A 25,211-nucleotide genomic window follows, 5' to 3' on the forward strand; every position below is an offset into this window, starting at 1 on the left:
CAGATTTTACCATTACAATATACTGATTTTAATACTAACCAAAGATTTCTGGGCAAATTCTCCTTCATCAATAAAGGATAGAGTTGTCATTGCTGTCATTTTCTACGGGGTAAGCACGTCCTGCATCTGCTTGTCTCCTCCACAAATGGCTCATATATCTAGAAAAGGTGAAGTCTTCACTATGGGAATAGGAAGATTGTAAGTCTTCATTATCAATGTAGGACAGGTAATTTTAGATCCCAAAATAATCTAACAATAGAGACAATAGAGAGATGATGGTGTTTATTGTCTTAGGCTGTTGGTGCATGAATATTTTTAATCATAAACTTAATCCTGAATATCTTGGGACTGCAGCAGAGTTCCAGGATTTCATTTCCTAATGTCTTAGTTACAGCTATAAATCTCAAAATAAATACAGTAATTACAAAGAAACATCAGCAGCTGGGGTAATTAAATACTATTTGCCTCTGCTATGCTGAGACTTACATTAAGCAAAATGTGTGCTCTTCATTACAAAAGAATTCTTTACAGGTAAATGTTCTATAGTAGCAATGAGAAATGTTGCTCCTTCTGCCAAAAGGAGCAACTTACCAGGGAGGATACCATCCCTGGGGTCCCTGGATATCCAAATAGAGATGCTTAAGCTCAAATGCGAAAGATAAATGGGACATGAAATTTTCCGGCCCCTGGGGCTCCACTAATCAGATGATTGGGCACAAAGATGGGTCTTCTCTTCTCAGACTGAAAACGTATTTGCAGAAAATCAACCAAGTAATAAAAAAATATTTATTGGAGACAAACCACCACCATCATCATCAACTACAAATACTTATTTTAAAAATGTGTGTAACACATATATTACCAGGATTAGGCCACAGAAGAGCAAAACTCTAGATTGTAATAAGGGAAACTAAATATGATACAAAGATAGTAACACATGCATTTCAACAGAAAGTACTATACAGTAAGAGGTAAAGGGATAGACACGTTAGTGGGTATTACTCTAGAGTCATGATACATTTAATGAGAGTATAATAACTGATCTCTGTGCTTAGGGAATCACAATTTGGGGTATGAACTAAACATAAAATAATAAGAGGACAATAGGAAACTATAAAGAGCTAAGTTACAGATGTAGAATGAAGACCTGTGAAGACTGGAAAGAAAGAGAGCAGGCAACATGATGTCAATGGTCAGGGATGGTTCCATGGAGAGGAGAGGATGCTTTATGAATCCTTTAAAGTCAGAGACCATTTGAATAAGTGAAAAGGATAGGGAGAGTTCAAGTTTTCAGGTAAAAAATCTCTTCAGTTCTGGTAAACTTTGGAGAGTTGGTCAGCAAATCACTTACTCAACACCAGCATTCTGATGGAGGAATTGGACTATTTTGAATGGGAAATGAACAGGTCATTATGTCTATAACTTCAGGTTCTACTGATGGGCACACTCTTGGGTTTGGCAGTTATCCTTTTGTTCAGTAAACACTGACTAAATACCTGGTATATGCTAATATTATGCTAGGCTACATAGGCAAGACAAAATACATATCAAGGATATGGAAAAGTTAATAGGTTTAATTACATACAATGTGATCCATGTTCTCACAAGGGCAAATACAGAATGTTAGAGGAACATAGAGAAGAAACCCCAAACTCAGACTTGGGAAGTCAGGAAAAGTCGAGGTGTGGAAGATAAACAGCGTTTATCCTGGCAAGGGACATGGGATTGTAGGAAGCATGGGCATGAATAATTTGGGTAAAAAGCCTACTTGGCTAGGTTTAAGAATCCAAAGTTGTTCTTTTTGGCTGGAATGAAATCAATGAGACCAGTGATATAGGCCAATCCCAAATGGTAAAATACTTTTAAGCAATGATAAGGAATTTGAACTTTGTCCTGAGGACAGCGGAGAGTACATGAATAAACTGGGGATGGACATGATTGCATCTGTTTTGAAACATCATCCAGGCTGCAGTGTGGAGAATGGATTGGATGCTCCAGGGTCAAAGCTGATGTTATCATAGCATTTTCATAACCACCAAAAATGAGAAAGGGAAAAACATGTGTTGTCCAGTCTCCTCTGTCCCTGTCTATTGTCTGCCTCCTGACTCAAGATTGCAAACTTTATCCTTAGAGGCATGGGATTCTGATCCTCAATATCTACAAAAAGGTTTTTCTGATTCTATCTGGTTCCACCCAACAATGGATAGATGACTGCTCAAATTTCTGTCTGCTCAAGTACTAGCCTGATCCAAAAGGAGGCCACTTGCTAACACATATAGCAGTCATATAATTCAGCACAATTATGTTGTGGAGGGCAAAACGTTAGGGAATTAAAGTGATTCAATTTAATATCTGCTGAAAGCTTTGATAAAGGTTTATGTGGCTGTTCAGAGAAATCACATGTAGTAACCACTGAAGAACACTTGGTATTTTGACAAAATTAAAATGCCCTCTCAGAAAAGGCTCTATTCTTCCCTTGAATAACTTTTTAGATCTTGAGGTAAAGGCAAAGGATATGTGTGGTGAGAGATTATGTTCATATTATACACAGCTCTTAGCTTGTATTCCAAATTTCTTTTTTCTTTTCTTTTTTCATTTCAGTCAGTGTAAGAACAAAATTGATCTAACTTCACAAATTGTGCTTCTAGCAAATTTTAAAAGTACTTAAAGCATTATCTTTGAAAATGAGATAATAAAATGGGACATCTGCACATTCTTTTTATTCTAGGCTTCTGAAATAGTAAGCATCCCAGCAGCCTTCCAGGTTAATAGAATCTATGTGTGATTGCAGCTATTTAATATGCATAATTAATTAAGAGCTGATCCCAATCATCATGCTGCCAGATATAAATACTATCTGGGAAGGGTTGTTTTATAAGATGACAAGTCTAATAGTGCAAATGTTGCAACATCATTCAGAGGAGGAAGGAACCCATTCTGGAGTTTTACTAAAAATAAGATGCTTGCACCAAGAAAGGAAATTATAAATGCATATTCTACCCACCTAAGTTGGCCATCCATTCCATTCCAAAGAGGAGCACTCATTTCCAAACCACTCTCTGAGATAAAAGGAGCTGCAATTGAGTAAGAATAAGAAATTGATAGATCTTCTGTTATTTGGATAAATGATCCTTTCTCCTTTCCTTTCATATAATTGCACTATTTAAATTGAATAAACAAGAAGTTAGTGTATTAAATAAACATTAATAAGAGGGCCTATGCATAAGAAACAAAGGTTACACCCTGCAATATTTAATATGTATTTCTTAAAACAGACATACACACTTAATTTTACTCTATGAACAGATTATTTTCAGTGCATTTTGGGAGCTGTATAATTGTTTTGATCCATTACTTTGAGGTTCTTATCCTAACTACATGGAACTCTCTAAACAGAAAGAAACATCATCTTGAAAAGAGAAGATAGTAAAAGTTTATATCTGCTATTTAGATACAAGAAAAAGCTGTTTATTGGAGGGTATATCCCATGAAAAGCAATTTATTTCTAGCATGGCAAGGATACTAAACTTCCTTATTTTTGGCACATTTAATCCATTTTTGGAATCCTAATGTTTGAAGCTAAACCAAAAATGGAATACTTTCAGGGGAAGAGGAATTGAAGTGGATAAATCACTTTTGAGAATTTTGCAGCAATACAGGTGAGAGATGGTGGTAGGAGAATAGGAGATGGTGAGAAGTAGGTTGATTCCAGATACACTAAGAAAGTCATGGTGCAAGAAAAAGAGAGGACTCAAGGATGATTCCAGCATTTCTTAAGCAGTTGGATAGTAGTGGTACTAATTAAAGAGTTGGAGAGGGGCACCTGGTGGCTCAGCTGGTGAAGGGTCTGACTCTTGATTTCGATTTCGGCTCAGGTTGTGATCTCAGGATCTGTGGATCAAGCCCAGGTCAGGCTCCGCACTCAGTGGGGAGTCTGCTTGACACTCCCCTGCTCAAAGGCATGTGCGTGTCCTTTCTCTTCTCTCACCCTCTCTCTCTCCAAAATAAGCCTTAGAGAGAGAGAGATGGGGAATATTTGTGGATGGGACAAAGGCTGGAGGAGAGAACACTTGAATTTTGCCCTGCCATCCCTGCCTTTCTCTTGTTCTCCCTCCCTACTTCGTTCTTAGCCTTCCTTCCTTCCTTTTTTCCTTCCAAGCAGCAAGGGAAGGCAATTGGGCAGTCAGGAGCCTTCATGGCTGAGTATCTAAGGGGGTAAGAGGCCTTACCGGGCTGAGGTTTACCCTAGGAGGTTGTGCAGAGGCAGCCTGGTGGGATCAAGAGTTTGGCTACATGAGCAGGATTGAGCCCATGAGTAAATATACTGGTGACATGAGGAGCCAGGTTTCTTACTGTTGGAGAATTTACATATATGGAAAAGAGGAGAGCTAAGTGGACCCTGTGGTGTTGGGAATGCAATCAGAGGTGCCTGTGTGAGCTCATGGCTTCTGTGCCTGTACACACACACATATCTACACACATCATATGTATACACCCAAATGTATAGATGTGTATATATTTACGTATGTGTGTATATATGGACATATATTTCCTAGATCTGCCCAATGCCCACACTAAAAAAATACAAACAAAAGCCACACATTTTCCCCACATACAGCTATATTGTGTAGTAACTGGAATACTGTTCAGAGCAGCGGCTAGGTTTAAACACTACAACAATATACAAAGAAAGAACCTAGTTAGCAATGATGCCCCAGTAGCAATGGACATATCTTTGTTTCTAAATAACACTCTTCACTAAAACACTAAAACATTCCTTAAAGAACTGGCTCTCTCTAGGGCTGGACAGGGAAAGAGTAAGACGAACTTAGAACACCCTTTTGTATCAGAAAGTAAGGAAGTGCTCATAGAATAATGGGGCCATGTCAAAGAGACACAAAGACCTTCCTGAAGAGGCTTCCTGTAGTCAAGTCTGAGTCAACTTGGACATCAAAATAAGTAATGACAACAGTGGATTATAATTCATTAAATAATAGAGGAATACATGAATTCACACTGATATAAGTAAATGGCCAAAAAAGGAAAAAGCCTCTTCACAGGGGAATGCCAAGTAATAAATGTAAAAATAATAACAAAATTAAAGAAACACCATTTGTTAACCATCATCATAATAATTGATTCAGGAAAAAAAAAAAACATGGATGATGCTAAAGCTAGTGGGCAAAAGTGGGATGGGGAAGGGGATTTTATCATAGTCTTAAAATATCTCTTTGTGATACATAATTACTAAGAGGGAAATATAACTTCACAGTGGGGAAACCTGATAGAACCTTCTTCATCAATAAATCAAAGTTAAAATATGAGGAAATGTCAGACAGACTCATATGCAAATTCATTCTACAAAATGACCAACCTGTAACCTTACAGGTCATAAAGGGAGGAAGGTCAGAATCACTGAGGAGAATACAGAAATGTATGCGGCAACAGAATTCAACATGTGATCCCAACTGGGTCCTTCTGCTATCAGATGCTATCAACATCACTGGATAGTGATAGTGGATAGTTGGAGAAATCTGAATGGGATTTTTGGTGAAGGGTATTCAGTTCTTTACACTCTTCAACTATTCTTTAAGTTCGAAATTATTTCAGTATTAAAAGTCAAAAAAAAGTTATGTTTTGATAGGTATGTGTGTGGTAGATACATAATGAGTGGGAAAGTCATTCTTTTTTTAAAATTATTTCTATTTTTCTGTTTTTTTTTTTTGTTTGTGTGTGTGTGTGTTTTGTTTTGTTTTTTAGGCCTCATATATTTTACACAAGGCAGTCTAAAAGTGGATGGTGTTTTCTCTGTTTATTTTCCCTCAACACCACTAAATGAGATCTGCAGACCAGAAGCAAGGCCATCACTAGGGAACCAGTGAGAAATGCAAATCCAAGGGCCCCAGTCCATTCCTGCTGGCTGAGATTCCTTGGGGACTGATTGGGGTCTGTGTTTCATTAAGCTCTCCAGGTCACAGATGCTTACTGCAATTTGAGAAGCCCTACTTCACACTGGATAGGGAATAGCTTTTCATTAAAAACAAACCAACTTCTAGCTTTATTTACTTATTCTTGTTTTTAAGCTGATAGCTACATAGACAAAAGTATCCTCCTAAGGGAGATTATATATATATATATATATTTTTAAAGAATTTATTTATTTATTCATGAGAGACACAGAGAGAGAGATAGAGGCAGCGACACAGGCCAAGGGAGAAGCAGGCTCTATGCAGGGACCCCGACGTGGGATGTGATCCCAGGTCTCCAGGATTAGGCCCTGGGCTGAAGGCAGTGCTAAACCACTGAGCCACCCAGGCTGCCAGGATATTTTTATTCAATATTTTTTATTTTAATAGTTCTATATATTAAAAAATAGTTCTACATACATAGTCTTCCTAATATATATTGAAATAAATAGCACATCAAACCTGCAATTTCACAGATAAAATTGGTTGAAGTAATTATTTACATTTAAGAGTGAGTCCATTTAAATAAAAATATTAGGGGGATGCCTGGGTGGCTCAGTGGTTGACCATCTGCCTTTGGCTCAGAGCATGATCCCGGGGTCCTGGGATCAAGTGCGACACCGGGCTCCCCTTGGGGGGCCTGCTTCTCTCTCTGCCTGTGTCTCTGCTTCTCTCTGTGTTCTCATGAATAAATAAATAAATAAATAAATAAATAAATAAATAAATAAATATTTAAAAAATAAAAATATTAGGTAAATAATAGGGCAGGTGGTTCACAGACAACGAAACAATTGTGAGGGTGGCTGACAAATGACAAAAGCTTGGGGGATGCCAATTTTATTAATCAGATTAACTAGTTATTTGAAAGAGAGAGTATGTAGGAAAGACACATTAGCATGGTAGTGGGAGGAGAGTTGGGAAGACTTGGGGTTCGGGGGGTGCCATTGAATCTCTAGGTCCCTGAAATTTGATACAACATGTTAGTAAGTGGGGGATAGAAGATGAGGAGGGCCACAACATGGGATATGGAAGAAAAGAACTTTCTTTCTTCTTGAGCTTGCAGGCCTGGCCTGGCTTTGGTGAGATAGTGGTCAGCTTTCTTCTCGGAGGTGGACAGCGAGCTTGCAGGAGGAAGGGACAGATCTTTGTAGATGTCTCTGCAGCTAAGACAGACGCTCATTAGAGGATTGATTTGGATACCTACAATTGCAAATGCTGCCCAGGCATCCCCAAAGGCATGATGGCAGACTGACGGATGAGAATTAAATGACAAGCAGGGCAGGCAGGTAGGAATCCTGTTTTTCTGCAATAATAGCTTGAAGATTTAGCAGACAAAAGCATTTCCCTGGCTGCCATTTTACATCACAAGTGTTCTTAACACCTTTGAAAATGAACTGCCCCAAGTCTGCAGAGGGAGCTGGCCCTTCCTGAAAGTGATGGCAAACAGTGCCTTTGAAGCCCTGTCTTTTCCAGGGCCTTACCATTCTGGGTTTCATGCAAACAAAAGCTTTCATAAAGTTCTCCCAAACCTCCCTGGAGCCAATTACTCTGTGTGCTGAACAATAATCTCAGCTCGGAAAGCAATCTTTTGCTGAGGCAGGAATCGCGTGTCACGAGTGCTTCTGAGCTCCAGACAGAGCAGGGGGACTTCCGACCTCCCACTGCACTGTGTGGACTGAATATGGAAAAACAGAATCCGTGACTTGACTGTTGTAAGGCCAGTTCATTTTAAGGTTCAGATGTTTCTCCCACCCCGACCCCCCAATAACAAGACCCAAAAACCAAAGCTGCTCACTTGCAAATTAACTGCTCCAATTTGGCTAATGTATCTGAAAGCCCTTTAGAGGAGTGGCATTTTTATTCCTCAAGGTCAGCTAAACTGTGTAATTAGAGTTTCAGGTTTGTGACTACACCAAGAACCTCCAGGCTGGGTCAGGCACAGCCACTAACTACCTGCGAGGCTTAGGTGGATGCTGTCTATCTTTCTGGGCCTCAGTTTCATCCTTTTCAAGACAGAAGTTTCAACCAGATAATTGATAACTGCCCTCCCACCGTAAGAAGCTGTGTGCCAGCACCTTTCCAGAGGTGCTGTCAACTTGTCTAGTGTGTCAGGTGCAAGAAACTGGGGCTCAGGGAAGGAAATGGAGAAGATATTTATGACTCACACACACAGAGGAAGGATTTATGCATGTCTGGTGGTAACTGTCCAAAGTCAAACTGTACAGACTCCTCTGATACAGCAGGCACTTCCTTGTGGGCAATGAATAAATGAGTGTTAACAAATTGGAAGAATAATTCTGGTCATAGAAGTAGCCTTTGACAACGGTGCAGGTGGATAATAGCATCTTATTATCCAAGGCATTATTCAAAATAGTAACCTAAAAGCTTTTTTGTCTTGTTTTGTTTCTTAAAGCTTCTTTGATTTGTCCTTGTATCTAAAAAGGCTCAGCCATTATCTACCTATTTACTTTGTACCCTAAGGAAATGTGAGTTTGTGTTCATTCTGCTTAAACACATTGACATTTTGTGTTTGCTGACTGCTCATTCTCATGAGGGGTCAAGGTGTATGCAGTCTTTAAGGAATCAAGTGCAAGGCCCTCCTTCCTTGAAAGAACTTGAAGCCTGAGTAAGGAACACAAATCCTGTTTGTAAGCCTTTTCTACAATTTCAGGAATTAATCTCTTCCTGCCTATTATTTTGGAATTGGTATTCCCTGCTTTTAGCTCTTTAAAGAATATGTATTTATTCATCTATCCATTCATTTGTAAATAATTAGTTCCAGTTTGGTGCCAGCCCCTGGGCAGCACCACGGGTATAAAAGTGACTCTGCCACAGACCCTGACTCTGAGAAATCACTGTTGAGTTTGGGAAGAAGTCATGTAAACAGCTCATTAAAGAACTATATTAGTCAGGATTCTTGGTTTGCTTATGACAGAAACTCAACTTCAAACAGCTCAGGCATACGGAGGAATTTATTACATCAAGAAAAGAAAGAGGGGCAGCCAACATTCAGATTTTTTATTTTAACATAAAAGTCTGAATTCTTGTCTTTTTTTTTTTTTAATAGGGTATTCTAGAAAGACTGGCTTGCATTTCTGGAAGAAAACTGTAAGTTATAGCTGAGGAGTGGGGCCCCTTTTTTATGGCACAAGTGCTTTCTCCCTGGCCCCAACCCACCACTTGTACTGTCTTTGCATATGTAATTATACTCAGCCCTGGTCACTCATTTGTGCCTCTTCTTTCTTCTCCAAAAACATCTGAATTATCAGACCCTTGGATCAGAAGGTCAAACTGCAGGTGGGACGGCTAGTTGGTAAGTTATTGCAACACTGTCTTGAAGAAAAGATGATAGCAAAGCAGATGGAGAGTCAAGAATAGTGGCAAGATATTTTGGTCATGGTGACAGAACTTGGTCACTGGAGGATTACATATTTTTACTTCTTCAAAAATATTTTTGGAATCTTCTGGATTTATTTCTTTTATGTATTTATTTCACACTGTTTATAGAAATCGTTCAGACATTATGTATTATTTTTTTCTCAAGGAATAAACCAGGATCCTGGACAAAATCAGTCACAGGTGGTCCAGAGGGGGACTGGCTAAGAATCCTTCAAACAGTAAGCTGGTCTAGGCCCAGGTCCAGTCCAGGGAGACTTGCTAAGGGAGGTGGAGGCAGCTTTTCTGACTTAGGGAAGCAAAGTCAGATCCAGAGACTCAGATGTCAGGCACAGTATCAGGGGTTCAGGTAACAACAATCCAAGGCCTTGGCTTTAAGGTCAGTGACACATCAGAATCTGTTGAAGAGTCTAAGTAATTAATATTCATGATATGGTGTGTGTGTGTGTGTGTGTGTGTGTGTGTGTGTGTGTGTGAAATGAACTGACATTCCCTTTTCACCTATTCCTGCTCCCATTGACATTTTGACCCCCTGTTCCTACAACCTCTACACTTCTCTTAGGACTGTCTAATAGAGAGTTTGGCATTACTGCTATTTGGTTTCCAGACATATTTTCTCTTGATTTCTCTGTTCGAGCTAGATTTGGGCCCATGGATTCCCACTATCTTGTACGTATTCTGTTTCCCTCTAGTATATTGTCTCCTGGGATCTTGCTGGGTCTTGGACCCAGACGGTTCCGAAATGTGGATATGAGTTACTTTGTCTTGAGCAAGCAGAAAAGACTTCACATAGGTTGAGGTGACATACGATGGGGGCTCTGAAGATGAGAAAAATTCAAGGTAGAGATGAGAGAGGACACAGGTACTTTAAAAAAAGAAAAAAAAGTATGTGTATAGGGCATAGTTTATTTGGGGAACTGTGAGAAGCTTATGTCAGTGGAGCAAATGGTGAGTAAAAGGTGAAGTCCAGGTTTAGTCTGCAGTGGGGCGATTTCTCTTCTCCTATCAATGTTTCACATGTAAATGACTCTCCCTGGCTGATGTCCAGACCCACTGGAAGATAACTGTAATAGTAGAAAATAATGTCTCAGTTCTGATAGGACCACATGAAAGAGTCTTGAATACTCTTCAAGAGTATTTCCTGAAGAGCTCTGGGAATAGAGCAGGTCTCCTCAAAATTTTGGGGGGGTGGGGAGGGGGAGAGCGAGAGAGAGACAGAGGGAGAAGGAGAGAGAGAATCTTAAGCAAGCAGGTTCCACACTCAGCATAGAGCCCCACTCAGGGCTCGATCTCACAGTCTGAGATCATGACCTGAGCTGAAATCAAGAGTTGGTCATTTAACCAACTATGCCACCCAGGTAGTCCTCCCCCACCCAAGACTTTTTATGATTCTTTCCACTGTTTTCTGAATCTATTGGTCAAAGATTTCTTCTTTCCAGCAAATATCTGATTTTAAAAAACATTTTAGGTAGAATAAAAAAAGTTTCCAAAAAGCTTAGAGGGTCCTTTAAGGGTTTAAATATTTTAAACTTATTTTAAATGTATACATTAATTTCAGAACATGGGAAATTACCAATAATAGTCCCACCATCTTAATATACTACTTAAGGTTATAGAGTATTTCCAGTCTTTTTTGCATGCTCAATGATTTTTTTTCTGAACTAAAATGAAATCATTTTCTATATGTGATATTTGTATCACTTATATTCTTAAATTTTTAATTGACAGTAATGTAAATATCTGAGAAAAAAAAACTTTGGCTCCATTGTATATTTTTTTTCTCAAGTATTTGAACAAAAAATGCTTGGATTTTTAAAGTTGGACTTCTGGATAAGTCATGGGAAATGGTTTAATGTTCCAAGTGGTTCAGAATAAAATATACCTGAAGCTTAATATCAATTTTTGTCAATTTTAGATTTTTAAAAGAGATTAGCTGGCACTAGAATTTAATTTATCCTGGCTGTACCACCCATTATCTATGTGATTTTGTTTTTTATTTTTTTAAGATTTATCTCGATTTTTTTTAAATTAATTTTTATTGGTGTTCAATTTACCAACATACAGAAAAACACCCAGTGCTCATCCCGTCAAGTGTCCACCTCAGTGCCCGTCACCCATTCCCCTCCAACACCCGCCCTCCTCCCATTCCACCACCCCTAGTTCGTTTCCCTGAGTTAGGAGACTTTATGTTCTGTCTCCCTTCCTGATATTTCCCAACATTTCTTTTCCCTTCCTTTATATTCCCTTTCACTATTATTCATATTCCCCAAATGAATGAGAACATACACTGTTTGTCCTTCTCCGATTGACTTATTTCACTCAGCATAATACCCTCCAGTTCCATCCACGTTGAAGCAAATGCTGGGTATTTGTCGTTTCTAATGGCTGAGTAATATTCCATTGTATACATAAACCACATCTTCTTTATCCATTCATCTTTCGATGGACACCGAGGCTCCTTCCACAGTTTGGCTATTGTGGCCATTGCTGATAGAAACATCGGGGTGCAGGTGTCCCGACGTTTCATTGCATCTGAATCTTTGGGGTAAATCTCCAGCAGTGCAATTGCTGGGTCGTAGGGCAGGTCTATTTTTAACTCTTTGAGGAACCTCCACACAGTTTTCCAGAGTGGCTGCACCAGTTCACATTCCCACCAACAGTGTAAGAGGGTTCCCTTTTCTCCGCATCCTCTCCAACATTTGTGGTTTCCTGCCTTGTTAATTTTCCCCATTCTCACTGGTGTGAGGTGGTATCTCATTGTGGTTTTGATTTGTATTTCCCTGATGGCAAGTGATGCAGAGCATTTTCTCATGTGCATGTTGGCCATGTCCATGTCTTCCTCTGTGAGATTTCTCTTCATGTCTTTTGCCCATTTCATGATTGGATTGTTTGTTTCTTTGGTGTTGAGTTGAATAAGTTCTTTATAGATTTTGGAAACTAGCCCTTTATCTGATATGTCATTTGCAAATATCTTCTCCCATTCTGTAGGCTGTCTTTTAGTTTTGTTGACTGTATCCTTTGCTGTGCAAAAGCTTCTTATCTTGATGAAGTCCCAATAGTTCATTTTTGCTTTTGTTTCTTTTGCCTTTGTGGATGTATCTTGCAAGAAGTTACTGTGGCCGAGTTCAAAGAGGGTGTTGCCTGTGTTCTCTTCTATGATTTTGATGGACTCTTGTCTCACATTTAGATCTCTCATCCATTTTGAGTTTATCTTTGTGTATGGTGAAAGAGAGTGGTCCAGTTTCATTCTTCTGCATGTGGATGTCCAATTTTCCCAGCACCATTTATTGAAGAGACGGTCTTTCTTCCAGTGGATAGTCTTTCCTCCTTTATCGAATATTAGATGACCATAAATTTCAGGGTCCACTTCTGGGTTCTCTATTCTGTTCCATTGATCTATGTGTCTGTTTTTGTGCCAGTACCACACTGTCTTGATGACCACAGCTTTGTAGCACAACCTGAAATCTGGCATTGTGATGCCCCCAGCTATGGTTTTCTTTTTTAAAATTCCCCTGGCTATTCGGGGTCTTTTCTGATTCCACACAAATCTTAAAATAATTTGTTCTAACTCTCTGAAGAAAGTCCATGGTATTTTGATAGAGATTGCATTAAACGTGTATATTGCCCTGGGTAACATTGACATTTTTACAATATTAATTCTGCCAATCCAGGAGCATGGAATATTTTTCCATCTCTTTGTGTCTTCCTCAATTTCTTTCAGAAGTGTTCTATAGTTTTTAGGGTATAGATCCTTTACCTCTTTGGTTAGGTTTATTCCTAGGAATCTTATGCTTTTGGGTGCAATTGTAAATGGGATTGACTCCTTAATTTCTCTTTCTTCAGTCTCATTGTTAGTGTATAGAAATGCCATTGATTTCTGGGCATTGATTTTGTATCCTGCCACGCTACCAAATTGCTGTATGAGTTCTAGCAATCTTGGGGTGGAGGCTTTTGGGTTTTCTACGTAGAGTATCATGTCATCGGCGAAGAGGGAGAGTTTGACTTCTTCTTTGCCAATTTGAATGCCTTTGATGTCTTTTTGTTGTCTGATTGCTGAGGCGAGGACTTCCAGAACTATGTTGAACAGCAGTGGTGAGAGTGGACATCCCTGTCTTGTTCCTGATCTTAGGGGAAAGGCTCCCAGTGCTTCCCCATTGAGAATGATATTTGCTGTGGGCTTTTCGTAAACGGCTTTTAAGATATCGAGGAAAGTTCCTTCTATCCCAACACTCTGAAGGGTTTTGATCAGGAATGGATGCTGTATTTTGTCAAATGCTTTCTCTGCATCTAATGAGAGTATCATATGGTTCTTGGTTTTTCTCTTGCTGATATGATGAATCACATTGATGGTTTTATGAGTGTTGAACCAGCCTTGTGTCCCAGGGATAAATCCTACTTGGTCATGGTGAATAATTTTCTTAATGTGTTGTTGGATCCTATTGGCTAGTATCTTGTTGAGAATTTTTGCATCCATGTTCATCAGGGATATTGGTCTGTAATTCTCCTTTTTGGTGGGGTCTTTGACTGGTTTCGGAATTAAGTTGATGCTGGCCTCATAGAACGAATTTGGAAGTACTCCATCTCTTTCTATCTTTCCAAACAGCTTTAGTAGAATAGGTATGATTTCTTCTTTAAACGTTTGATAGAATTCCCCTGGGAAGCCATCTGGCCCTGGACTCTTGTGTCTTGGGAGGTTTTTGATGACTGCTTCAATTTCCTCCCTGGTTATTGGCCTGTTCAGGTTTTCTATTTCTTCCTGCTCCAGTTTTGGTAGTTTGTGGCTTTCCAGGAATGCGTCCATTTCTTCTAGATTTCCTAATTTATTGGCGTACAGCTGTTCATAATATGTTTTTAAAATCGTTTGTATTTCCTTGGTGTTGGTAGTGATCTCTCCTTTCTCATTCATGATTTTATTAATTTGAGTCTTCTCTCTTTTTTTTTAATAAGGTTGGCTAATGGTTTATCTATCTTATTAATTCTTTCAAAGAACCAACTCCTGGTTCTGTTGATCTGTTCCACAGTTCTTTTGGTCTCGATATCATTGAGTTCTGCTCGAATTTTAATTAACTGTCTTCTTCTGCTGGGGGTGGGGTCTATTTGTTGCTTTTTCTCTAGTTCCTTTATGTGTAAGGTGAGCTTTTGAATTTGAGATCTTTCCAGTTTTTGAATGGATGCTTGTATTGCGATGTATTTCCCCCTCAGGACTGCTTTTGCTGCATCCCAAAGATTTTGAACGGTTGTATCTTCATTCTCATTAGTTTCCATGAATCTTTTTAATTCTTCCTTAATTTCCTGGTTGACCCTTTCATCTTTTAGCAGGATGGTCCTTAACCTCCACGTGTTTGTGGTCCTTCCAAACTTCTTGTTGTGATTTAGTTCTAATTTCAAGGCATTATGGTCTGAGAATATACAGGGGACTATCCCGATCTTTTGGTATCGGTTCAGACCTGATTTGTGACCCAGTATGTGGTCTATTCTGGAGAAAGTTCCATGTGCACTTGAGAAGAATGTGTATTCAGTTGAGTTTGGATGTAAAGCTCTGTAGATATCTGTGAAATCCATCTGGTCCAGTGTATCATTTAAAGCTCTCGTTTCTTTGGAGATGTTGTGCTTAGAAGACCTATCGAGGGTAGAAAGAGCTAGATTGAAGTCACCAAGTATAAGTGTATTATTATCAAAGTATTTCTTCAGTTTGGTTATTAATTGGTTTAAATATTTGGCAGCTCCCACATTCGGGGCATATATATTGAGGATTGTTAAGTCCTCTTGTTGGATAGATCCTTTGAGTATGAGATAGTGTCCCTCTTCATCTCTCACTATAGTCTTCGGGGTAAATTTTAATTTATCTGATATAAGGATGGCAACCCCTGCTTTCTTTTGAGGACCATTTGAATGGTAAATGGTTCTCCAACCTTTTATTTTCAGGTTGTAGGTGTCCTTCTGTCTAAAATGAGTCTCTTGTAGACAGCAAATAGATGGGTCCTGCTTTTTTATCCAGTCTGAAACCCTGCGCCTTTTGATGGGGTCATTAAGCCCATTCACGTTCAGAGTTACTATTGATAGATATGAGTTTAGTGTCATCATATCTATTCAGTCCTTGTTTTTGTGGATTGTTCCACTGAACTTCTTCTTAAAGGGGAATTTTAAGAGTCTCCCTTAAAATTTCTTGCAGAGCTGGTTTGGAGGTTACATATTCTTTCAGTTCCTGCCTGCCTTGGAAGCTCTTTATCTCTCCTTCCATTTTGAATGAAAGCCTTGCTGGATAAAGTATTCTTGGTTGCATGTTCTTTTCATTTAGGACCCTGAATATATCCTGCCAGCCCTTTCTGGCCTGCCAGGTCCCTGTGGAGAGGTCTGCTGTTACCCTAATATTCCTCCCCATAAAAGTCAGGGACTTTTTTTCTCTTGCTGCTTTAAGTATCTTCTCCTTATCTTTGGAATTTGCAAGCTTCACTATTAAATGTCGAGGTGTTGAACGGTTTTTGTTGATTTTAGGGGGGGATCTCTCTATTTCCTGGATCTGAATGCCTCTTTCCCTTCCCAGATTAGGAAAGTTTTCAGCTAGGATTTGTTCAAATACATATTCTGGCCCTCTGGCCCTTTCCGCGCCCTCAGGAACCCCAATTAAACGTAGGTTTTTCTTCCTCAGGCTGTCATTTATTTCCCTTAATCTATCCTCATGATCTTTTAATTGCTTGTCCTTTTTTTCCTCAGTTTCCCTCTTTGCCATCAACTTGTCTTCTATGTCACTCACTCGTTCTTCCACCTCGTTAAGCCTGGTCGTTAGGACTTCTAGCTTGGATTGCATCTCATTTAATTGATTTTTAATTTCTGCCTGATTGGATCTAAATTCTGCAGTCATGAAGTCTCTTGAGTCTTTTATGGTTTTTTTCTAGAGCCACCAGTAGCTGTAAAATAGTGCTTCTGAATTGGCTTTCTGACATTGAATTGTAATCCATATTTTGTAACTCTGTGGGAGAGATGGCTGTTTCTGATTCTTTTTTTTTGAGGTGAGGTTTTCCTTCTAGTCATTTTGCTCAGTGCAGAGTGGCCAAAAACAAGTTGTATTGGGAAAAGGAGAAAAAGAGAGAGAAGGAAAGAAAAGAGAAAAAGAAAAAAGAGAAAGAAGAAAAAAAAAGGGGAAAAAGAGAAGAAAAAGAAAGAAAAAGAAAGAAAGGAGAAAAAAGAGGAAAAAAAGGGGTGGGGGTGGGGTGGGGAAGCAATCAGAAATCAAGAAGAAAGAAAAAAAAAGCACAAAACCAAACAAAAACAAACAAACAAACAAAAAAACAGAAACAAACAAAAAAAAACACGGGGGAGTATCTTCCGATTCTGTATACTTTAAGTCCCTTGACTTCCCTTGGAACTGGTCTCCTTAGTCTTCTGGGGGAGGGGCCTGCTGTGCTGATTCTCAGGTGTTAGCACCTGGGGGAGCTGCTCTGCCCCTGCCTGGTGCAGGGCTCAGTGGGGGTTGTTCACCCCGTGAGGCCCCGGGAGGAAGCCACAGTGGCGGGGGCAGCTCTGCAGCCCTGGAGTCAGCTCCCGCAGTAGCTCCGGGGCTCTCCGTCTGCAGGGCCTGGGGGGCTCCCTGGCGGGGCCGCTGATCTGCTCAGTTCCAGGCAGGAGCGTTCTCCCTGTCCTGGGCCCTCCAGGCCTCTGCCCGTCCCGGGGGAGGCCGGATCCTGGGCTGTGTCCTGGCGCCCTGTGCTCCGGGGCCTGCGCTGTTGGATTCGCGCTCCCGCCCCGCAGCCCCCTCCGCGGAGCCGCCGCCCGAGCCCCTCCGAGCTGCTCCCGGAGCCCCGCAGCCCCCTCCGCGGAGCCGCCGCCCGAGCCCCTCCGAGCTGCTCCGGGTCCCGCCGAGCGCTGCAGCCCTTAGGGAGCTCGGCGCATCTCCCGGGGCGCAGTTCCTCTGTTACTGTCCCAGGGAGCCCGAGGGCATCCCCGCCCTCCTGGGGATCCTGCTCCAATTCCCCGGGAGGCCTTTCCGCGGGGAAGGTTGGTGCAGCTCCTGCTCCTCCGGGACGGGGCTCTCCTGTCCTGGGGACACTGGCCCCGGCCTCAGCCCGGCTCCTCGCGGGGCCCCTCCCCCTTGGAGGCCTTTTGTGTCTTTATTTCTTTTTCCCCGTCTTCCTACCTTGATAGAAACGCGAACTCCTCTCACTGTAGCGTTCCAGCTGGTCTCTCTTTAAATCTCAGGCCGAATTCGTAGATTTTCAGGATGATTGGATGGTTTTCTAGGTAATTTGTTGAGGACAGGTGACTTGGAGACCCTACTCTTCCGCAGTCTTGCCCCTCCCCTTATCTGCGTGATTTTGGACAAATCATTTAACCTGTTGTGCCTCAGTTCTCTCATTATTAAAATGAAAATATAATAATAATAATCATAATAGTAATATAAGAATTTAGTAAATTAATAGTGTTTGGAACAATGCCTATCACATAGTAAGTACCAATGTTAGTTACATGTATTTTAAAAAGTTTTACCTCAGACATCTCAGGAACTATTATGTGTATTACACTATTGCTGAAAGTAGTTAAGTTTCAGAGTAAAAATTTGAATCTACTTTTCAGTGTAATAAGATTCAGAAATACTCTGAGTATTAAATTTTAAATAATTTGTTAAAAATATATTAACGTTTTCTATGTCTCTCTGAGAGGGAGAAAACTTTCACTCAGTTGACAGGGTCAAAGAACATTCTCCCTTCCATTAACATACAGGCAAGTTTGCAGTATTTTAATCCAATCTGAAGAGACAAGAAATACATTCATGTTCTCTCACATCCACATTCCCACGAAATGAAATGTAGCAAAATCTAGCATCACTGGCAGCTCCTCATTAAATTTAGGAACAGAACTCATCTTTAATTGAATTCTTATCTAATGACTCAGAGCTTTAAGTCAACCTGAGAACTTTAATTTTGAAGTTTATTATCTCTGTTAATTAGGACAGAAATTGCAATTATCTTGTTCTTGTCTGCCTTCTTTCACCTTGTCCCTTATATACCACATCACTTCTCACACCAAATATGTTTACTGCTGATTAATGAGAGTGAGCATTTTTTCTGAGAAGGACATATTAGAGCTAGAGGTATCATTTATCCTTCCTTCTTTCTCAAAGGATTGGTGGTGATTTAGCTCTTGGGTTGATCAGGTTGAGAGCAGAAGCCATGGTAAAGTATACAAACAGCAGTGATTTGGGGGATCTAATGGCACTAGTGTTCAGGGAGAAGGTTGCACTCTGACAGGGAATAAATAAATGTTTACATAATTCTACACCTCTCAGACCTTAAGTGATAACAAGAGACCTTAAGTAGCAATGTTTCAGTGAAACTTTCCATGGTTGGGTGTAACAGGAAAAAATGCTGACAAGCAAAAAGCATATCTGTACAAGAGACTGAAGAAAAGAAGGAAACTATATATCAAAGTGATAAATCCAGAAATCCAGATTTATCACTTATACATCGAAAGACTGGGCTATTCCTGGTCTTTCAGCATGTCAGTTTGTTGCTAAGTGCTACCTGGCAGGAAGTCTTTGAAACTTGGGAATTTTGTTTAGGTAGTGTGTGAGTGTTTTCCTGCCAGTATACAATTACAGTGCTAATGGCAACAGTTTCTTAAGCTGTATCTTCTAAGACTATCAATTCGTGGAGTTTAATTCTCTCCTTAGATCTCAGGATCCTACATTCTTCCTGTACCCATCTTATAACCTTTGAAGTAATGGAGTTTTACTTAAACAAATCTTGCCTAGTTAGATCTGCAGTGGTTGTGATAGTTGTACTTTTAGCTACTGAGAGACCAAGAGTATTTGTTATAAATGTTGATTTGTGGGTTCTAAGAAATTATAGAAGAAACCAGAAGTCCTGAAGCTGACTTACCATAACTCATGTTACTCAGCTGAGTTACATAAGGTTGCCAAGCTGTACAACCTCTGTTTGCAGATATGGATTTCCCTCTTCTCAGGTTCCCTTCTTTACCTGCTACACTCTTCCAAGATCCTAGGGGAGCACGATCCAACCAAACCTTCTGCTGCACTGAAAACATTCTACATCAGCACTAATATGGAAACTACTAGCTACATGTAACTACTGAGAGCTTGCAATATGGGTTGTGTAACTGAGGAACTAACTTTTGCAAAAACAATTTTATTGAAGTATAATAGGCACACAATAAATGACACATACTTAAACATATATATAATTTGGTAAGTTTTGATGTATGAATACACACATGAAAATATGACCTAATTAAGATAATGAATATATGCATCACCTCTAAAAGTTCCCTTGTAATCTTTTTGTTTTGTTTTAATATTTTATTTATTTGTTCATGAGAGACACAGAGAGGCAGAGACTCAGGCAGAGGGAGAAGCAGGCTCCATGTAGGGAGCCCCATGTGGGGCTTGATCCTTTTCCAGGATCACACCTTGGGCTGAAGGCAGCAAGCCACCCTTTGTAATCTTTTTAAATCATTCCATCCTCTTCCCCTATCTTCAGGCCACCATTAATCTGCTTAATAAGCTAAAGGTTAGTTTATGTCTTTTAGAATTTTATGTAAATGGAATAATAATGGATATACTTTTTAGGGGGGGATCTGGGTTCTATTTTTAGATTCATCCATGTTGTAATATATGTCAAGGGTTAATTTATTTTATGGCAGAGTAGTATTCCATTGTATGGATTTACCACAGTTAATCTCTTCACCTATTGATGGACACCTGGACTTTTTCCAGTGTCTATTACATATAAAGCCATGAACATTCATGTTCATGTACAAGTTATTGAATGGACAGATGTTTTCTCTTGAGTAAAAGTCTAGGACTGGAATGGCAACACCATGTAATAGATATATATAGATATAGATAAATTTCAAAGAAATTGGCAATCTGTTTTTTACTTGCTGTTTATGAGACTTCCAATCTCTTCACATTCTCACTTTAGTTGGTGTTTCTAATCTTTTTAACTTTGGTCATTCTAATAGATATGCAATGGTATCTCATTGTGGCTTTAATTTGCATTTAACCTAATGAATGATGGTGCTGAGCACCTTTTCATGTATTTACCTACCATTTGTATATCTTTGATGAAGTGTCTATTCGGATCTTTTCCCCATTACTTTCTGGGTTATTTTCTTATTGTTAAGTTTTGAGAGTTCTTTACTCTGATATAAGTACTTTATCAGATATGGTCTTCAAAAACTTATCTTAGCTAATTAAATGTCTTTTCATTTCTTAATGCACCTTTTAAAGAACAGAAAATTTAATTTGCAGAAAGCCCAATTAAAGAAGATTTTTAATGGATTATGTTTTTATTGTTCTAAGAAATCATTGCTAACTTAAACTTGCAAATATTTTCTCTTAATGCATTTTCTAGAAATTTTTAGGTTTTAGATTTTACATTTAAACCTATAACACATTTTATATTAATTTTTGTATATGGTGCAAAATACAGATCCAAGTTGTTGTTTTTTTTAATTTGGATATCCAATTTTCCCAGCACCATTTGTTGAAAGACTATTCATTCTCTACTGCATTGGTTTTGAAACTTTGTAAAAAAAATCAGTTTTATATATGTGTATGGATTTATTTCTGGATTCTATTCTGTTTCATTGATTTGCCTGTGCCAAAACCATGCTGTTCCGATTACTGTAGCTTTATAATATTCTTGAAATCTTGTACTGTTAGCTCTCCAACTTTGCTCTTTAACATTATTGATTATTCTCGGTCATTTGCATTTCCACATGAATTTTAGAAAGTATGTCAATTTCTATTTCTAAAAACCCTCCTGAGATTTTTATTGTTAATTGTGTTGACTTTATTTGCCAATCAACTTAATATATCAATATATATAATTATTATTAAGAATATACATCTTAAAATTTAACCTCCTGATACATAGATACAGTATCATTCCATTTATTTCGGTCTTCTTTATTTTCTTTTAGTAATACTTTGTAGTTCTCAGTGTCATTCATATTCTTTGCCAAATTTATCTTAAATATTTTTTGGTGCAACTGTAAATAGCTTTGTATTTTTTATTTCAATTTTGGATTATTCATTGCTAGACTAGATATATATTTAGTTGTTGTAAATTGATCCTATATCCTGCAAGACTGTTTAGACACTCCATTAGGTTTTCTACATATTCATGTTTCTGCAAATCAAGATAGGTTAATTCTTCCTTTCCAATCTTGATGCCTTTTATTTCTTTTGCTTGTATTATTGCAATGACTAGAACATTCAGTTCAAAGTAGAAGTGATGAGAGTAGAATGTTTGTCTTGTTCTTAATCTTAAGGGGAAAATAATTTTTCTCTATTAATATGTTACTAGTTATACATTTTTCACAAATGCCCCTTTTAATGAGAAAATTCCTTTCCATTCTTAGTTTCCTGAGAGTTTTATCAGGAATGGATGTTGAATTTTGCCAAATGTTTATATGCATCTATTAAAATAATCATGTGCTTTTTTTTTCTTTTAGTTAGTTTGCTTATTTAAGGGGGAGTGAGGAGCAGAGGGAGAGGGAGAGAGAGAATCTTAAGCATGCTCCACACCCAGCGCAATCTGAAGTGAGGCTTGATCTCACAACCCTGAGATCATAACCTGAGCTGAAGTCATATTCTGACTGGGCCACTCAAGCACCCCTAGTTTATAAATATATGAATTACATTGATTTTGAATGTTAAAATACACCTCACCTGGTCATAGTGTATTTTTAATAAATTTTACTTGCTATATTTTGTTTAGAATGTTTGTATTTGTGTTCATGAGGGTTTTTTTTTTTTTTGGTGTTGTTATTGTTTTATAATTCTTTGCCTGAGATTGGTATTAGGGTAATGCTGGCCTTATAAAATGAGTTGGGAAGTAGTTTATCCTCAAATTTGAAAAAAATATTGTGCAGAATTGATATTATTTCTTCTTTAAAGGTTTGGTAGAATTTACCAGTGAAACTATCAAGGCCTAAAGCTTTCTTTGTGGGGTGGTTTTAAATTATAAATTTAATTTCTTTAATAGATATCGAGCTATTCATGTTGTTTATTCTTGAAGAAACCTTGAAGGTTTGAGTCTTTCAAGAGATTTGTCAATTTTATCTAAATTGTTAAATTTATTGGCATAAATTTGTACAAAATATTCTTCTAGTTGAGTCACTTTATTGTACACCTAAAACTAATATAATATTGTATGTTAATTGGAATTAAAATAAAATACTTTAAAAAGTTTAAAACCCCAAATATTCTTCTATTATCCTTTTAGTATCTGTAGAATCTGTAGTGATGTCACCATTCTTATTCCTATATTAGTAATTTGTTGTCTTCTTTTTTTCCTGATCAATTTGGCTAAGCATTAATCAATTTTATTGGTCTTCTATAAGAATCTTGTGGTTTTGTTGATTTTTTCTTGTTTTGTTGCTTTCATCTCCAACTATAACTGTGAATTTCTTCAATTCTCCTTCCAGTTCTATCAGTTCATGTATTTTGGAGTTCTGTTATTAGGTACATAGACATTTAGGATTTTTATGTCATCTTAATGAATTGATCATTTGTTTTTTATGAAGAGACCATCTTTATTTCTGATAATGTTCTTTGTTCCAAAATCTACTTTATCTGATATTACTGTAGCCACCCTAGGTTTCATTTGATAGGTATAAAATAATATGTCTTTTCACATTCTTTTGCTTTTAACTTATCTGTTTCTATATATTTAAAGTGTTTTTCTGATAACATATAGTGAGGTCTTGCTTTCTTATTTTGGTAATCTTGGTAGCTTAGTTGGGATATTCAAACCATTTCCATTTAATAATGTTATTATAGATTTGATTAGGAGTGCATTTATTATTTTGCTATTTATTTTCTGTTTGTTTTATCTGCTCTGTTTTTTTCTCTTTTTCTTTCCTTTTTTGGATTAATAGTTTATACTTCTATTATTTCATTTTCTCTCCATTATTGTCTTAGTAGTGGTTACTCTTTGTTTTTGTTTTGTTTTTTTAGTTGTTTCCTTGTAATCTATAGTATACACAGTCTACTTGTCACATTCTAGCCTCATGTAAGATTATATGACTTATCACAATAGTAAAAGAGACTTACTATATATGCTTCATTTCCCACCTATACTTTGTGTATTGTTGTTATACATTTTTAAATTATATATATTAACCTTGCACTGCCTCCTTATTATTTTTATTTAGAAAGCCAATTTCTTTTAAGAATATTTAAATAATAAGAAAAAAACCATATATTTACTCTGTAGTTACCATTTCTAGTGTTCTTCATTCCTTTGTGTACATTTCATTTCAATCTAGTATCATTTTCTTTCTGAATAATAATGTGGATATGCCAAGGATGAAGTTTGAAAAAGACTTTATTTTGCCTTCAGTTTTTGAAAGGTATTCTTGCTGAGTATAAAACTCTATGTTGGCCATTCTTTCTTCTTTTAGCACTTTAAAGATGTTACTTTGTTGTCTTCTCACTTGAATTTTCCAGTGTCTTAAAAATCACTGGACAATGACCTCTGTGGGAGCTTTCAAGGAGTGTTTCTAATTGACTGACAGGTCAGTGCAATGCTGCCATGATTTTATAGTTATGAAATGAAAGCTCATTTCTTCCAACATGTTAAGGAGTTAAGAATTGACACTAGTAAGTGAGACACTGAGCATTTTTGCATTCACAAAGATTACTAGCCCTGAACAACTTAAAACTTTTTTTAAAGAGAGAGAGAGAAAGAGAGAGACAGAGGCTTTTATTTCTAAAATCAATTATTCTCTAGTCAGGGATGCAAGTTACACTTGCCTGCTTAATTCATTTCATTTAAGACAGCTCAGGCTGTCTGTCAACTTATACTGAGTATCAGTCTATTGTCTAGTATTAAAAGGATATCATGTGCTTTGATGTGATAGCTTCTCTGAATCATAAGTCTGGCAATAGGTTTTTATTACAATTGAGTATACCAAAAGGATTGATGCTATTTTTTGAAGCCTCCATCAAAATAGAAGACATGTTTGAGGCTGATTCTTTCATCCAAAAACTATTTATTCATTCTTTTTTTTTTTTTAATTTTTTTTTTTAAATTTATGATAGAGAGAGAGAGAGAGAGAGAGGCAGAGACACAGGCAGAGGGAGAAGCAGGCTCCATGCAGCAGGAGCCTGATGTGGGATTCGATCCCTGGTTTCCAGGATCGCGCCCTGGGCCAAAGGCAGGCGCCAAACCGCTGCGCCACCCAGGGATCCCTATTTATTCATTCTTTACTATGTTCCAGACATTGGAGATAAAATAATGAACAAAATAGATGAAAGTCCCTCACTTCATAGAAATATATATTCTAATCAGAGGAAATGGTCAACAAATAAATATTAAACAAATAAATTAAATATATACAATGTGAGATTATAATAAAACCAAAAGGGGAAGCAGAGAGTTCCAGATGGCTGCAATTTCTAGTAGTGTGGTCTAGAAAGGCCTACTGAGGAAGTGACATTTGAATAGAGGATTGAAGGAGGTGAAGGAGTAAGCCATTCAGATATTTGGGGAAGGACGTTTCAGATAGAAGAACGGCAAGAGTAAATGTCCTCAAGCAGGATTGTACATGGCATGTGTATATGCAAGCCACAGCAAGGGAGCATTTCAAACAGAGGGGCACACCTTTAATTTTCCAAATGTGTAACAACAGATTCTGATAACCTCATCATTCACCTTCTATTATCATATAGGCATGCACAGAGTCTTTAACTTATGTATAACTTTAGGTATTTATGGATTTATTTTTTATACTGTGTTATTCTAAAAATGTCTATGTAATTTGTAGCTAGACCTTTTGGTTTCTGTTTCTTTTCCCTTGAACACAACTATAGAGTAATTTTCC

General features: G+C 38.1%; 1 long non-coding RNA gene across 1 annotated transcript in view; it reads right to left on the reverse strand.

The window, feature by feature from the left end:
- Positions 1-25,211, reverse strand: part of LOC112918681 (uncharacterized) — a 197,809-nt gene that overhangs the window by 1,700 nt on the left and 170,898 nt on the right. Inside the window, exon 4 of the long non-coding RNA XR_011994266.1 lies at positions 40-3,074. This is a non-coding gene — a long non-coding RNA (uncharacterized lncRNA). The remainder of the gene's footprint in view (positions 1-39; positions 3,075-25,211) is intronic.

This window comes from Vulpes vulpes, chromosome 9, assembly GCF_048418805.1.
Source record: "Vulpes vulpes isolate BD-2025 chromosome 9, VulVul3, whole genome shotgun sequence".
Classification (NCBI taxonomy): Eukaryota; Metazoa; Chordata; class Mammalia; order Carnivora; family Canidae; genus Vulpes; species Vulpes vulpes.